Below are 17,302 nucleotides of genomic sequence, written 5' to 3'. Positions count from 1 at the left end.
GAGTGCAAGACGTATAGCCCGCAACTCCAACAGATTTATATGAAACATCTGTTCTACTGGAGACCAAAGACCTTTGATCTCCAGGTCCCCCAGATGAGCTCCCCACCCTAGAGTGGAAGCATCCGTTATCACTGTGGCCACCGGCGGAGTTTGCGAGAACGGCCTTCCTCGGGAAAGACTGCCGTCCGCAATCCACCATTTTAAATCCGTGGCAGCATCTCTGGAGATCTTCACCGAACCCTCGAGATCCCCTTTGTGTTGAGACCACTGCTTCCGGAGGCACCACTGAAGAGCCCTCATGTGCCAGCAAGCATGAGTGACCAACAGAATGCAAGAAGCGAGCAGACCGAGCAGGCGTAGGACCTTGAGGACTGGAATTACCGCTCCACTTTGAAACATTGGAACCAATGCCTGAATGTCCTGAATCGCTGAGGCGGAGGAAAGGCGCGACCCAATGTTGTATCCAGTACTGCCCCTATGAACAGGAGGCGCTGAGAGGGCTCTAGGTGAGATTTGGGCACATTCACTGAAAAACCCAGGTCGAACAACAACTGGGTTGTCGACTGAAGGTGATGCAACACGAGCTCCGGAGACTTGGCTTTGATCAACCAGTTGTCCAGGTAAGGGAATACTGCTATCCCCTTCCTTCTGAGCTCTGCCGCAACCATCGACATCACCTTTGTGAAGACTCGGGGTGCTGAAGTAAGACCAAATGGAAGGACCGCAAACTGATAGTGCTGCGACCCCACTACAAACCGGAGATACTTCCTGTGCGACTTGAGTATTGGGATATGAAAGTAAGCATCCTGTAAGTCGACAGACACCATCCAATCTCCATCGTTCAGCGCCAAAAGCACCTGAGCTAGGGTCAGCATCTTGAACTTCTCCTGTTTGAGGAACCAATTCAAGATCCTCAGGTCCAGGATTGGCCTCAACCGACCATCTTTCTTGGGGATCAGGAAGTATCTTGAGTAACAACCCTGACCCCTCTCCTGCTCTGGAACCAACTCTACTGCACCTTTTGAAAGGAGGACTTGAGCCTCCTGTTCTAGTAACAGGAGATGCTCTTCTGAACAGTAGGATGGGCGGGGCGGGATGGGGGGAGGAAACTCCCGAAAGGGTAGGGCATAGCATCTCCCCACAATGCTGATGACCCAGGAGTCTGATGTTATAACCTCCCACTTGCGGAGAAAGTTCAATAACCTCCCCCCTACAGGAGTGGTGTGAGAAGCAATTGGTGGAAGGCTAAGGCTGCTTCCCATGCTGCACCCCTCCAGAGGAAGAGGCAGAGTGCTGCTAGGTGGCTCCCCTGATTCGGACCCTACCCCTCCCCCTGTAAGATCTATAGGAGAGAGCAGAGGCGGGTTGTTGCTGAAATCTCCCTCGAAAGGAGGAGGAGGAACCACGACTAAACCCTCGAAACCTCCTAAAAAGTCTGGTGGAAACAGAAGAGGAGGCCTGCAAGCCTAAAGACTTCGCCGTGGCCCTACTCTCCTTAAACCTCTCTAATGCAGAGTCTGCCGTGGAGCCAAAAAGTTTATCGCCATCGAAGGGAATGTCCAAGAGGGTTGACTGTACATCGGACGAGAAACCAGAGCTACGAAGCCAGGCTTGCCTCCTTGTAGCAACAGCAGTACTCATAGCCCTGGCTACAGAGTCAGTCGTATCTAGTCCAGATTGAATAACTTGGGTTGCCGCTGCTTGAGCATCAGAAACTAGACTCATAACCTCTTGGGGCACCTCAGTATGAGACGACTTTATTTCGTCCATCAGGGCGTAAATGTATCTCCCTAAAATACAGGTAGCATTAGTGGATTTTAAAGCCATGCTACATGACGAAAAAGCCTTTTTTGATGAAAGGTCCATCTTCTTAGAGTCTCTGTCCGAGGGCACAGCTGGAAATGATCCTGGGGCAGACCGGGCTGAACATGAAGCTTGAACAACCAGGCTTTCAGGAGTTGGGTGCCTGGAGAGGAAGCCTGGGTCAGCAGGAGCCACTCAATATCTTCGAGCCACAGATCTGTTCACTGCCGAAGATGACACTGGCTTCTTCCAAATTTCCAGGATTGGATCCAACCGAGCCTCATTAAAAGGCAGAAGTGGCTCTGCAGTAGTTGAGGCAGGATGCAACACTTCCGTTAAAATATTAGGCTTAGGCTCAGACACCGGCAAAGGGAGGTCTAAAAAATCAGCTGCTTTCTTGATGACTGAATGAAATGTTGCAGCCTCCTCCGTATACTCTCCAGGTGATGACAAGTCCCATTCTGGAGAGGTGTCCAGACCACTGGCCGTGTCTAACCCATGGAGGTCTCCTCGAGGTTCCTCAATCTCTCCTTTCTCTAATGCCTGTCTCCGATATTCGTGCTCCTTGAGTGTAATCTTTCCTCAATCCTCGGCGTCGACATGGCTTCAGCAGACGTCGAAGCTTGATGCCGATCCTCGGATCCATCAGACGCCGGATCCATCGGCGCCATGGATTTCTTCGGCGCCGAACGAGGAGAAGGGCGGACAAGAGACTGTTCTGGTGCCGGAGCCACAGGTCTACTCGGCGTCACCGGCTGAGATGCTGACGCCATAGGTGCCGACGTCGGCGCCGAGCCCACATTTCCAATGGGAAGGAAGGGCATAAAAGGTGCCGGTCGTAACGGAGCTGGAGCACCCATATTGAATGCCAAAGGGCCTGAAGGACCAGTCGGTCCACCACCTGGAGCCATCTGCTGAAAAATCGAGAACATCGCATTCAAGAATGTGGAACTGTCGGCTCCAGGGGCAGGGAAAGCCAGGTACTGAGGAGCCGGGGTTGGAGGCGACATCGACGCCGGTCCCGACGTCTGTAAAGCTGGAGAAAACTCCTGACGCTGAGGAACCTCGAATACAGAAGGAGGATTCACAGGCGACGTCGGCGAAGTCGGAGATGCCAAAGGCGTCTGCGGTTGGGGAGAGATGGTGGGACTCACTTCCCATGTCTTCCGGCGTCGAGTTAAAGGCAACCTCGAACGCGACCTCTCCCTACTCGACCGGCGTCGAGATTCTCGAAGACGCCGGGAGTCACGATGACGCCGATGCGACTTCGGAGAAGATGACTTGCGATGATGTCTCTTCTCTTTTTTCTTCGATTTTGCCAAAAAGAGCTTTGCCTCACGCTCCTTTAAGGCCTTTGGATTCATTCGTTGACAAGAGTCATGCTCGGAGCTAAGACACCACAAACAGTCAAAATGTGGGTCCGTAACTGACATTTTGCCACCGCACTCATTGCAGGGCTTGAATCCAGATTTTCTTTGCAACATTTTATCTTGTCTCCGAGAGAAAACAGCAAAAATAACTGTAACTACGTCAAGTAGTAACAGTAGCTCCCTCGAAGAATAACCGTCGTTCGAATGGCACAGAAAAAGAGAACTGACGTCGGCACGTCGGCGAGGACCTCTTATTGCCTGTATGACGTCAGACGGCATCGCGTGGGCAATTGTGACGTCCTCGTCGACGTGCAGAAGCTAGGAAGATTTCCATCGGATGCTGGCGCAGGGGGGAGTATTCAATAGGTGAGGAATCCACAGGTAGTTGTATCCATCAAAACCCCTGTGTTCTGGCCATCTGAGCAAGTGGTTCCACCGCTAACGCAAAGAGTAGAGGTGACAGCGGGCAGCCCTGTCTAGTACCCCGGCCTATAAGGAAAGATGTGGAGACAGTGCTACCTGTACGCACTCTTGCCGTGGGGTTTGTGTAAAGAAGTCTCTTCCATTTAACGAAACCTTCACCCAGTCCCATCTGCAGCATTACCCGCTCCAGGTAGTCCCACGGCAAGCTATCAAAGGCCTTTTCTATATCTACTGAGATAATCGCTGCACCAGTCGCGTCAGAAGGCAGGACTTGGAGAACCGAAATCAGACGCTGAATATTATGTGCAGTGCTACGGTGCGGGATGAACCCTGACTGGTCCTGATGGATCAACGAGGACATGTGCGGCAGTAATCTATTAGCCCGTACCCTGCTAAGTATTTTGTAATCTAAGTTAAGCATAGACAATGGACGGTAGGAACGGACATCTGTTGGGGGCTTGTTGGGCTTCATAGCGGTATCATTATAGCCTCAGTGGTAGATAGTGGTAAGCTATTGTTATCCCATGCCGCCGCGTATAAGGTGCTAAGTTGGGGAGCCAATAAATCCTGGTATGTAAGATAAAACTCTAGTGGTAAACCATCAGCTCCTGGGACTTTGCCCTTGGCCATACCCTGTACTGTAGCTTTGATTTCCGTAATCGATATAGGTGTCGCCAGAGCCGTCCTATCCTCAACTCCCAGTGTGGGGATATCGAGGGTCTCCAGCTCTCGTATCTGGGAGTCACTTAGCATTGCAGTGGGGGATGCATATGATATTGAGTAGTAATTGCAGAAGCTAGCATTGATCTCCTTCTGCCCATACACACTGTTGCCTGGAGTTACCTCTATGTCAACTATAGTGGTCTGTTGCTGAGGTGGTTTGGCTAACCATGCCAGAAGGGCACTTGCTTTATCGCCCTCTGCATGCTGCCGACTTAAGTATTGCTTATAATCAAATCGGGACAACCTGTTGTGTGCTTCCGCTATTTTAGCCCTAGTCTTATCCATAAGCGGTGACAGGTTAGGTTGCACCGGGTGTCTGCGTTCGAGATCCCTAAGAGAATCCTCAAGTCGACCAAGCTCTGTTTCCAGCACCCTCCGGACTCCTACACTCTCACCGATACAGTCACCCCTGATCACTGTCTTGAATGATTCCCATTCGATGGATCTAGAGGAGGCTGTCCCAGTGTTGTGTCGAAAATATTCAGTGATGTGTTTGCGCATTTGGGCCTGAAATGCCTCGTCTTCAAGTGCTTCTGCCCTCAGACGCCATGTGGAGATCAGGGGTCTCTCCCCACTCCAGGTCAGCGTGAGCAGCAATGGATTATGGTCTGATATGGTGCGGTCAAGATATTCAGCCGACATCACCGCAGTTTACACATCTGGTGATGCCAAAAAGGTGTCAAGCCGAACGTACAAATCGTGTACTGTCGAGTAATATGAATAATCTCTGTCTTGGGGGTTAAGTTTTCGCCAGCAATCTAGTAGTTGCCAATGTCTCTGCCAGTTGGTAAATAATGATGCTGTTTTATGAGTTGTGGATTGCGACAATGGTGGGTGTGACCTGTCCCTATCAACGTTAGCTACACAATTAAAATAACCACCAACTAACGATGAGCCAGCAAGGAGTGTACTTGTTTCTAGTGACAACCGGTCTAGGAATCTCCCTTGGTCCTGGTTTGGAGCGTAAATTCCGCCAAGGGTAACCTCTCTCCCCCCCAATCTACCGGAGATCACGACATATCTTCCCTCTTTGTCTATTAGGGAATGGAGAGCCTAAAAAGGGCACCCCAGGGCGGATCCACAGTAGCACCCCCTTGCAAATGCTGAGTAAGTAGTGGCGAAGATTTGCCCTCTCCATCTTTTTTTCAGAGCTTCAACCTCCTTCTCTAATAGGTGCGTTTCTTGTAAGAGAGCCACGTGCACCCCCCTCCGCCGAATATAATTATAGACTTTGGCCCGTATTTATACTTTTTGACGCTAAACTGCGCTAACGCAGTTTAGCGTCAAAAAGTTTAGCGCCGGCTAACGCCATTCTGAAGCGCCATGCGGGCGCCGTATTTATTGAATGGCGTTAGCCGGCGCTAGCAGACCGGCGCTGCCTGGTGTGCGTGGAAAAAAACCACGTACACCAGGCAGCGCCGGCGTTGGGGAAAATGGCGTTAGGGCGTCTTAAAAATGGTGCAAGTCAGGTTGACGCTAAAAAATCGCCTCCACCCGATTTGCGCCATTTTTAACGACGCCCAGACGCCATTTACATGACTCCTTTCTTAGTAAAGACAGGAGTCATGCCCCCTTGCCCAATGGCCATGCCCAGGGGACTTATGTCCCCTGGGCATGGTCATTGGGCATTGAGGCATGTAGGGGGGCACAAATCAGGCCCCCCTATGCCAAAAAAATATATAAAAACAAAAAAAAATGTATACTTACCTGAACTTACCTGAATGTCCCTGGAATGGGTCCCTCCATCCTTGGGTGTCCTCCTGGGGTGGGCAAGGGTGGCAGGGGGGGTCCCTGGGGGCATGGGAGGGCAGCTGTGGGCTCATTTTGAGCCCACAGGTCCCTTAACGCCTGCCCTGACCCAGGCGTTAAAAAGAGGCGCAAATGCGGGGTTTTTTGCCCCGCCTACTCCCGGGCGTGATTTTTGCCCGGGAGTATAAATACGACGCATTTGTGTCGCAGTCATTTTTTTTGGACGGGAACGCCTACCTTGCATCTCATTACCGCAAGGAAGGTGTTCATGCAAAAAAATGACGCTCTTTCCTCATACTTTGGCGCTAGACGCGTCTAACGCCAAAGTATAAATATGGCGTTAGTTTTGCGCCGAATTTGCGTCTAAAAAAACGACGCTAATTCGGCGCAAACGGAGTATAAATATGCCCCTTTGTATCTTTTGGACATGTTATTGAGACCTCTAACATTCCAAGTGAGTATTTTATATTTTGTAGCCATGACCTGGGGTAGCTAGAAGAGATGGTAGTGATACGCAGTTCTATTGCAGTTCCTGGCTGTGCAGGTACAGAGTGATGTACTAAAAAGAGAACCTTCTAGATCAGTATTTAGTGGTGCTTGCTGTACCCCCATAATTAAATAAACTAACAAAACTCCCAACTCCCTTTCCCCAGGACCCGTACCTACAACTCTCCCCGTCCAAACCATTGTAACAATCTTAATGAGTGTCCTATAGGTGGGAGGTGCGCCAGAAACCGAGAGTAAATGCCCCGGACCCTTCCCCGGGCCCAGCAATGTTGAGGATGCTGCTCAGGAATAAGCACATAAAGATTCAGCTTGGCCGGTGCTTCGGATGTTTCTACCTGAGACCTCTAAAAGGATGAAAGCATAGTCCAATTCGAACTCGCCAATCAAGCAGACCCCATATCGTGGTCAGATAAGCTCATGCGCTGTTCTTGGGGTCACCTGTGGTAAGCTAATAAGGGTATCTCGAGATGATATTGAAGAGCGTTCGCAGCTTGAATCAACATCCGATACAGTGCCGGAGGTTCGTAACAGATGAGGTTCCCCTCCACTCATTACCGCCGCGGTGTCCACAGCATCCCGCATCTCTCTGAGTGATTGGTGTCTTGGGGGGCCGCCTCCGTGTTTTTTTTCTTGGATCTGCTGCGTTTCCTCCCGGGTGTACGGAAGGTTCGGTTGCAGTGATCTCGTTTGGTGATATTCAGGGATTCCAGCCAGTCCTCCGCCAAACGGGGTGTCAGAAAGAAGTGGGTCTTGCCATCATATTCCACTCTAAGCTTGGCTGGGAAGAGCATTGCATATTTTATGCCATTCTCTCGCAAGATATGCTTAACTTCTGTAAAAGATGCCTTTTGCGCCTGCGTCTCCTTGGTAAAATCGGGAAATATCAGGATTCTCTGGACATCTAGCATAACCTCACCTCGGTGGCGTGATTGCGACAATATATGGTCCCTATCTTTATAGTGTAGCAACTTAGCGACTATCGGTCGCGGTCTGTTTTCTGGTGGGGGGGCTCTGCTGGGCATTCTGTGGGCTCTCTCTATAGCGAAGAATGCTGATAGGCCCTCGGGGGCCACTGTGTCTCTTAACCATCGTTCCAGAAACGATTCCATATTAACGCCGGAGGATTCTGCCCCCTCCGGGACCCCCACCAGTCTAAGGTTACTTCTTCGGGCACGATTTTCAGCATCCTCCGCCCTCGACTCAAGTATTTGGACCCTGGGGGCTAAGTCTGTAAACTCAGATGACAAGGCTTTCTGCGCTGCGGTTACAATTGCAAGCGTGCTTCCATGTGTCCCGACTGTCTCTTTTAGTTTACAGTGGTCATCTCGAAGCAGGGAAAGGTCTGTCGCGAGGTTATCAATTTTACGTTCCAGCGCCTCGTGGGATTCCTTAATTGCATGCAGTACTGTGTCCAGAGTTGTTTCGGGCTGTAGTTGACCAACATGTGTGTCTGTGACCGAGGAGTGGGGAGGATGTGTGGCAGGTGAGGAAACTTCAGGCGGCTGTTCCTCTCGTTTTTTAGGTTTGACCATTGTTAAAGCAGATCAACCCACTGCTCGCGGAAGAGGCCTATCCAAAGGGTCTAGATGTGTCTCTATGCAATGTCCCCGCCTGAGTTATACCTTGCTGAGTCTCAGTTCCCGCAGCCACTCAGGAGGAACTCAGATTTAGAGCTGCAGCGTTATGGGGCCAGTTCTCTCCCTTCTCGCCCACCTCTTGTGCTAGGAAACAGAACATCGGAGAGTTCGCCGGGTGAACAAGCGAGATAGCCGAGGAGACGGGGAAATGGTGCGAGGAATCCGCCGTTGTCAGGTCAGCGGCCGGGGCGCCCCAAGCAATGTACAGGCGCCCACGGGTGAGAACGTCTATTTTATTTTGCAGTTCTTCGAGCGGGGTAAGTACAGTCAAAAGGTGCTATTCCAGGGCAACCCGGGCCCATGAGGTACAAACAGGTCCGGGGCCCGAAACACCGCTGGCGCTCTCCGATGCCAACATCCGGTCAGGCCGGGGGCGCCCACATTCACTCCGACTCCCCAATGTGTCGAGGGGCTCCTCGGTGGAAAAGGATGAGAAAGCCGCCTCTCGCCGACTCGCACTGCCGGGGACTCTGCCCCTCCCCCTCTCCGTGCTGCGCTGCCCGAGGCCCACTGTTGTCCCGCGACTCACCGCCTTCCTCTCGCCTGAAGTCGGGGCTCGCAGTCTTCCTGGGGCGTCCCATCAACCGGTACGGGGATCCTTTTTGATTTAACACACGCTATGCGCCCGCTTCCGTGACTCGCCGCTGTAGAGGATTCAATGCTCTGTCGCGGCCGCCATTTTGGATCTCGGTGGCCGCGGAGCTCTCAGAGTGAGTACTATCGATTCGCTCGCCGGAAACGTTGCGAGGTAATCCCTTCCAGACCCAACAGCTTTCCGACAGCCTGCCCTTGAGTTGCAGGAATTTCCGAGCCGTTTTTAGCAAGGATTTAGATGCTGGGCCCAGTAGCGTCGCACTAAACGTGCAGCTCCATCGGTCGCAGGCCACGCCCCCCCTTCCCATCCCCATTCCTATCCAGAGCGGATAGTGGTAACAGTGCTTCGGGGCTGGAGCGGCCTCCTGGGAGAGGTGGTGATCAAAGGCCTCTGGTCACTGGCCCAGTCCATATCAATCTTCTGGAGCAGGGTGACATACGTTTTTTGCCTTCCTGCCATTTATCAGGGGGAGGCTTATACAGGTGCTATCGGACAACATCACCGCCATGTAGTACTACAATAAACAGGGTGGGTGGGGTCACAACCTTGTGCCAGGAGGCCTTGCGCTTTTGGAAATGGCTGGACTGCCAACTAATCTTCCTGGTGGGGAGCCACTAGGTGCCTCATTGAACACCATGGCAGACAAACTCAGTACCAGCGACGCATTGCGGATCAGGAGTGGCAGTTACACCCGGAGGTGGTGCAAGGTCTCTTCTGCAAATTATGAGAATCTTGGCTCGATCTATTCACCACTGCAGAGAAGGCACAACATCAGCACTTTTGCTTGTTGGAGTTTCCAAGGCATCTCTTGCTCTGCGACGTGTTTTGCATCTGGTGGAACTCTTGACTCCTGTATGCCTTTCTGCCGATACCACTCCTACCTGAAGTTCTCAAGAAGATCCGGACCAACTGGGCCCAACTCTTCCTAGGGGCTCTGGACTGGGCATGGAGAGTATGGTATCCAGAACCCCTGGGCTTGAGCATCTGCCCTCTGATCAGACTGGGTCTCTGCACGCCCCCCCCCCCCACCTGGTGTTGCAACAGAGAGACCAGATTCTCCACACCAGGATCTGCAATTTTCACCTTCATGCATGGAGATTGCCAGCTGAATGCCTTTGATCTCCCCCCAGAGGTAATTAATGTATTAGCTGCCAGGCATCCCTCAAGCAGCCAGGCATCCCTCAGTGAAGACTGTATATGCTTGCTGTTAGCACAAATTTGTGGTTTGATGCAGTGCATGCTAAATTGACCCTGTCCAGGGCCAATTGTCTGATGTTTTGCTGTTTGTCCCGCACCTGGCAAGGCCTTGCTTTGAAATACTATTAAAAGTTATCTTTCAGCCTTCTTGTGTTTGCCTGATCAGCCTCCGCTACTTAAATCACCAGTTGTGATGAGGTTTTTGAATGGGCTGCGGCATCTGTCTCCCTCTTCTCCTTTTTTTATTATGCCCCAATGGGACCTCAATTTTGGCCTAACCTACTTAGTGTACTCCACTCAAGCTGCTCTACATTTGTCCCCTACGGCTCCTCATCTTCAAAACCCGTAAACCTAACTGCCATTACGGCATGGGAGTGAGCTCCAGGCTCTGTGTTCATCCACCAGACACCACCTTTTTACCCGACAAGTTGGCTCTGCGAACTACCGAAAGTTCTATATCAGTCAAACCAAATCCATTGTGACATTCTATGCTCCGCTTCACTCCTCAAATTAGGAGGGCAGACTCCATCGCTTGGACCCCAAGAGAGTGCTCAGCTTCTACATCAATCGTACAAAAGACCACCAGGTGGACAATCTTCTCTTTGAGGGGCTCCCCGGAGCAAAGAAAAGCAAGGTTGTGCAGAACCATACCACCTCATGCTGAATTGTGACTGCGTTAAGATCTGCTACACTTTGGCAAAGAAGAATCCGCTAGAAGGTCTGTGAACCCATTCCACCAGGACCAAAGCAGCTACCACTGTATTAACACGCAGAGTCCCTGTCCTAGATATCTGCCAGGCAGTTACATGGGCATTTCTCCACACGTTCATGAAGCACTATTGTCTAGACAGTGAAGTCCACCGGGAAGGGCACTTTAGCCACTTGGTCCTGCAGGACTTTCTGGTTTGAGTCCATTCATAGCCCACCTCCCATTAGGTACTGCCATGGTGTCTATTCAAAGGTAAGGAATCTGCTGCTAGAAGACTATCAGAAGAACAGGTTACTTACCTTTGGTAACACTTTCCAGTAGACTATCCAGCTGCAGATTTCTCACTGACCCTTCTCCCCATTCTGATTGGTCTATATTCGTTAATAAGATCCCAAATCTAGGACTTTGCACACAAGTCCACCAATTTGCTTTTGGGCCGCTACATCTTGAGGTTGAGGTTAGGACAGTCTTGAAAGCAACTGATTGTAGTGTGCCGGAGTGGCGCCTTTAAAGGCCATGCACATCACCTGAGCATCACTGGAGCAGAATGGCGAGCAGAGGTACCAGGAAAACATTTCGGGATATAGTCTGACGCTTGAGGAATATTCAGAAGATGAAGAATCTGCAGCTAAAAAGAGGATCTACCAGAAAGGACATTAAAGAAGTTGAGTAACTTGTTTTTCGGGCACATGGATCGACTGGAGTTCATGGGGTCTTGGCAGCAGTACCGATCAGCACCCAATACAGCTTTCCTGCCCAGATTGAGCATAAACATGTATACATGTATTCCCGCTCAGCACAGTCTTGGAACAAGGTGTATTTGTTGAAATCGTGCCACATGTGTTCTTTACCCTTCTCAGAGACAGACCACAGATCTGTGACATTTACTTTCTGTAGGTCTCCAGGAACATGTTTTTCTTTTCCATTTGGGAAGACATTGTGTTGTCCTTCATAAAAGCCACTGTTGCCACAGCATACTGAACTGGGAAGCGGGGGCTGGAGTCAAAGACTGGACTCAATTTTTGAAGAGTTGAGGGCTTAGGGAAAGACTTCTTCCAGATTCATTACGTCTGCATGAAGACGTGTTTCTCTTCTGCCAGGGCATGTTTTGGTGGAGGTATTGCCACTAGTGCACAGAGCAGGGCACTTGGGCCTAAATGGATACCGACTCCAAAGCCTGTGTGGTAACATGCTTGGAATTCTTCATGGACTTCTGGAGTTGCCACAAGGTGGACCTAAGGAAAGAACAGCTGGAGTCAAGAGCTCAGGACCACCAGATGACAGGAACTGGTATTTGAACCTCTGGAGCTGAAGTGGGCTCAGCAGGAGCTGCACCGCAGACGACTGGTGTTGCATAGGGACTAGAGGATGAGGATTAGGATGGATTCCTTAGCCTTCAGCTTTGCACTCAGTGCATCCAAGTCAGAGAGAAGATTGAGGACAGCATGGTGGTGAGGCTTCACTTCAGTACAAGGAAACCAGTGGAAATCTCAATGCTACAATGGATTAGGAGAGTCTATCCGGTCCACCATGAAGACCATTATCTCAGAGGGGTATAAGGGGGGGTTTAGCCAAGCGACTGTAGGCCTCAAGGGCTGCTGACAGAACACTGTTATTGAGCACCCACTCATCTGCTTTCCAATTCTGAAGACCTCTGATGCACCACTGTCAGGCTGATGTCACTTTCGTGAAACTAATACAGGACTACTTCACTTGAAAGGTTTCTGGATCTGGTTCCTCCTTGTAAAGTTAACACATTTTTTCATAGTCAGCCTGTATGTGTATTGATGATGCAGAAATCAATAGGAGGAAAAATGTCAGGGCTTGGTGGATAACCCTCTGTTCTAGATTGTGGATGTGGTATATAGATTTTCTGGACGGTGGTGGACTATTTCTTTTGGCCAAGAAGGCACTCATGTGTGCTCTCCTTTCTTTCATCAATGTCAGCTACTATGAGTTGAAAGTGGAATAGAACTCTGAAGCATGTTTGAATTATTGCACCAACATAAGAACACGAGATAGTGTTGTTGGCCTTTTGAATCTTTTCCTCTCAGTCCCCCATTTTCTGAAATCACTGATCTTCGAAGCACTCCTAATAAGGACGCATGCTTGTGAGTCTGGTATTAGGAACTAAAGAAAGCCATGCTGACCAGGAGGCAAGAACCTTGTCTGGCTGGTTCTTTAAACATTGAAGCTTTATTAGTGTAAACGATAGCCTGTCCTTTGAAGCAAACATTATTCCCATTTTTTGTCACGTCAGCCTCTTTGATATTGAGTACTTTGAACAGGGTGGATTATTGACTTGGAAGATATGATCAACAGACGGTCCTGCTGGGGGTTTGATGCCAAACTGGCTTTCGTTCACGCACAGGTAGCCTATTTTTTGTGGGGTTGCTTCACTGGATTACACCGAACGGGAGACTAAAAGGTAGGACCTTGGAGCAATGATGAAAGCACGAACGAATGCAAGAGTACAAGAACTTCTTGTGGTCTTTGCATATCACTAACTGAAAATTGAAGTCTTTCAGATCTATTGATGCCATATGATATAGACACAGAAAGACTTGCTAGAGGACATGATTTCTGTTTTCTCTTTTTCAACTACTAGCTAGCGTACTTCAAGTTTATGATCAGTGGATATTCCAAATGTGCATGCTTACAAATTCAGAACAGAAGTAAATGCCTTTGCTCTTCAGTTTGAGCACACGTTTCAATCGTCTTCTGCTGAAAGAAGGGATTGTACTTTCTGCAGCACTTGGTCCAGGACTAAAAGACTTGACACTGATGAAATGTTAGGTGGAGAACCTATTATGATTTTTTTTCTATTCTTGATAATACCTAGCAGTTGCTGTTTGTTTTCGCCTTTTTTCTCTCCATTTATTTCGGCAGTTTTAATGGAGAAGAGTGTCAGCAAGGAATGCATGGTAGGTTCCATCAGATCAAGGACCAAGGCTTCCAAAGGTTTTGCGAGTGAGACAGCTTCAACTGTGGGCCTGATAGCTGCTTTGTTGGCTATCTCCTGTAAAGTATCCACATCATCGCCCCTTTCGATAGCAGAGAATCGGGTGAGCCTTGCATCCTCATTGAGTGGTTTCTAATTTCAGATTCAAAGAAGAAGTGAAATGTGGGGAGACTTCTCTAGTGGATAAGGAGAAGAAATATCTTCAGTCACACTGGCCTGTCTTGACACTATGGCGGATATGAAGTTCTAGACCATTATTTCTTATTGGTATATGTTGGATGACTGATGATACTCCTTACATTTTTTTTTCCCCTTAAAGATTCACTAACGTGTTCATGCCTCTTATTGTGCAGCAAATCTGTACTCTATGATGGTGCAGGCAAAAGCAGCATAGAAGTAGGACTAGGAGACATGCATTAGTGGGTACTGTTAGCAAAATGCTGATCCATTTAGGAACAGATTGTGCTGCTTCTGGGATTGTTGGGCAGATGACTGCCTTCCAAGAAAGAGATGCAGGGGTTATGTGGTCACTGTTAGTCGGTGAGTGACACAACAGTCAGTGATTTAAAGATGGAGAGTTTCAGCATAAGCTAGTTGAGCTGAATGAAAAACAGAAGTACAAAAAAAAAGTATAAAAAGATCGAGATCAAGGATAATTAGGGCTAGGGTCACGTATTAGGAATGTACCAAGTATGACTGAAACAGGTTCCTATTCACACCACTCACAGGAACAAAGGAAGCTGGCATAGCTGATGACTGGGAAGGCATGTTGCGTATGAAGCATGCATATGTGCTATCTGAGCATAAAGCTCCTTGCTGGAAGCTATTGAAGCTGTTACCGGTCCCAAAATTAGGTAGCACCCACAAGGCGAGAAAGGGAAAGAACTGGTAATGAATAAAAAAAATGTGATAGAATATGCATTAACATTAGAATACAGATGGGGACAGAAAGCATACCAAGTATACAAATTCTCATGCGATGTTAAAACAAGGAAGCTACAATGGTGGCCGGCGCCTGGAGTTGAGTAGCTGCTTTCATGAACTAGTTCAACTGGCTGATCAGTTCCCTTATGGCGCCAAAAAGGTTTTTTAAAAAAATCTATTTTTTTCCTCTGTTGTGTTTTTTCTGGGACGACACACAATATTCTTTGCAGTACAGTTACCTATACACTGCCAATGCCAAAATGATGAACGAAGAGGGTATATTTTGAGACAGACCACAGAAACCATGTCAGTTTTGTTAGTAAATGCGTTTTATTTAATTCAAGTGCTGAGTAACACGCAACAATTCAAGTTTCTAACAGACAGTTCTCTTGGTAGAATAAACACTGATAACGATGAGGTTCAAGGTTTTTGGAGAATCGCAGGAATTGGTGTCATGCTGGTTTTTGCAAGCCTCATCTAGTGGAAGAATCGCCCAGTGGCGTTCCAATACCCTGAGATTGTAGAAATGGATATTCATCTAAAAACCTTGCTTTCGATGGGCCCCACCACCATTAAAATGTTCCTGCTCAGATCATAAAACATGTACCTTTGGCTCTACAAACAAGCCCGTAACAGAACAGTTCCCAGAAGTGTTTCGTCAACAGAATCACACATGGTAGTGAGTATGATTAGAAGGCCTTAGTCATCGTTGGAACAAGAGCACTAAGGGGGAAACAAACACTGAAGATCAAAGTTGTTTTACATCCATTCTCTTTTTATAAAAAAAAAATGAAATTGGAAGAAGTGTGTAGCTTATCGGTGAGCAGAAATAGACACTGATGACAATTTCTACCCCAAAGGGATTAGATTAAAATTTAGCAGTGACAGGAAGTTTTTAGCGTGTGCCGAGTTCTTAAGGGAGCACTGACACTGGTACAGCAGTGATATGTAGCCCTCAGTCATTCAGTCAGGTCTTCAGTGGGGTAGACACAAATAGTGTGGCTGTGATACTCAGAGGCCAGTCACAATATCATAGCATGTATGGCGGTCAAGGAGGGAGAACAAGAACACAGGAACAGCAGTGACATCAGAGGTCTGTCAAAGAATGTTTCCGGAGGGAACACACTAAAGGGCGTGCATTGGCTGCTGAGCAGAAAGAAGGCGGACACCAGTGCAGCACCAACACCTGGTAATCACTGATAGTTTGGCATTAGCTCTAAGGTCCAGATTAGATGAGGTCCACAAGGAGAATACTGTCTTCTTAGGACTGTTTTCATTGTCAGAAAAAGTAAGACTCAGAACTTCTGGTAACTGATTTCCCGGTACAGCTTTTGACAGAAACAAGCTGTCCCTTTACAAGTTTGCATTGTTTGCAAACACATCAAGCTATGTTTGCCATCACTCTATAGCTTATTTCGGAAATCAAATCTCAAGAAGTTTGACCTCAAAAGAGGCCCACTGCTGAACCTAATTTTGTAGCACAAGGATAGCTGGGGGCGCTCACTGTCTAATGCTTAGCAGGCTGAGCTGCAGCCATTTACTTCAGTATTAACGGAATTCTCATATTCTAGCCTACTTGTTGATGAAACATTTGTCGTTGGCCAACTTTCTTTTGATGATATTGTCCGATGCATAGTGCAGCCGGCAGCGTGGACCGACAGGGGGAGTTTATTGCTGCTAAAAGAAAGATTTAATGGTATCGACAGATTTTTTTTTTTTTAAAGAGACGAAAATGCAACTAAGTGCATAAGTATGTTCAAAGAGCAGGGTAACCTGCAGGCCATCTTCAAATAAAGGCAACACAAATGCCCAGTTTAGGTTATTAATTAAACCTCAGGTGGCTGTACTCCACAAAAAAATGTGACCATATGATTAATAGCACAAATGGGACTCCCCAGCAAATCAACCATGGAGGTGCTTGCTAAACGTTTCCACGACAAAAGAGAACACATTTAAAAACGCATGCAAGCAATTAGGATACCCTAAAGATAAGAGAAGATGATCCTGGAAGAAAAACGTTGTTTGAAGTAGAAGGATCTTCACGAAGGAGTTGAGATCCACTTGAAGCATCAAGGAGAAACTGAAAAGAATAGCGATGAACTTAAAAAGAACAATTATACCATAAAAGTAAGGGAGAGCACATGCCTCTGAATGACCAAGTCATGCCTGGAGCACAAGTGCACCAAGTGGACTGTGGCGAGCCAATGAGAGAGGTGACTGGGTTAGATAATAAACACAGGAAAGTGGATCACTAGGGATTCCAACACCATAACAATCTTCTTCCATTAATTGCCACACTGAAAGTATACCTCAATAGAAGCTACAGAAAGCGTTATACAACCCACCGCCCCTATTATGTGGGTGAAGTGGAAAACCAAAGACCATTGGGACCAGTGTTTTAAATGAACAGGTAATATCAGGAACTCGGTTCCTACACTTTTATAATCTGGAAGGGCTAGTACTGGCACTTCTAAGCACGACTTTAGTGCTTTTAATGGGAGAATATCGGAACTTCTCTGCAGGAAACAGGTGCTTTGGGACAAGGAATACCTGCACTTCTAGATTTCCATTTTAAACACTGATTGGGACCAAAGGCCCAGCAGTAGCCAGGGAAAATTCAGAGCAAGAGTCAATGCACGCTCTTCACGTAACTGGAGACTGGCCCATGGCACACACTTCGACAATGATGATGTTCACAAGCCA

The sequence above is a fragment of the Pleurodeles waltl genome, chromosome 7 (genome assembly GCF_031143425.1).
Source record: "Pleurodeles waltl isolate 20211129_DDA chromosome 7, aPleWal1.hap1.20221129, whole genome shotgun sequence".
Taxonomy (NCBI): Eukaryota; Metazoa; Chordata; class Amphibia; order Caudata; family Salamandridae; genus Pleurodeles; species Pleurodeles waltl.
Note: the sequence above shows the minus strand (reverse complement) of the source record.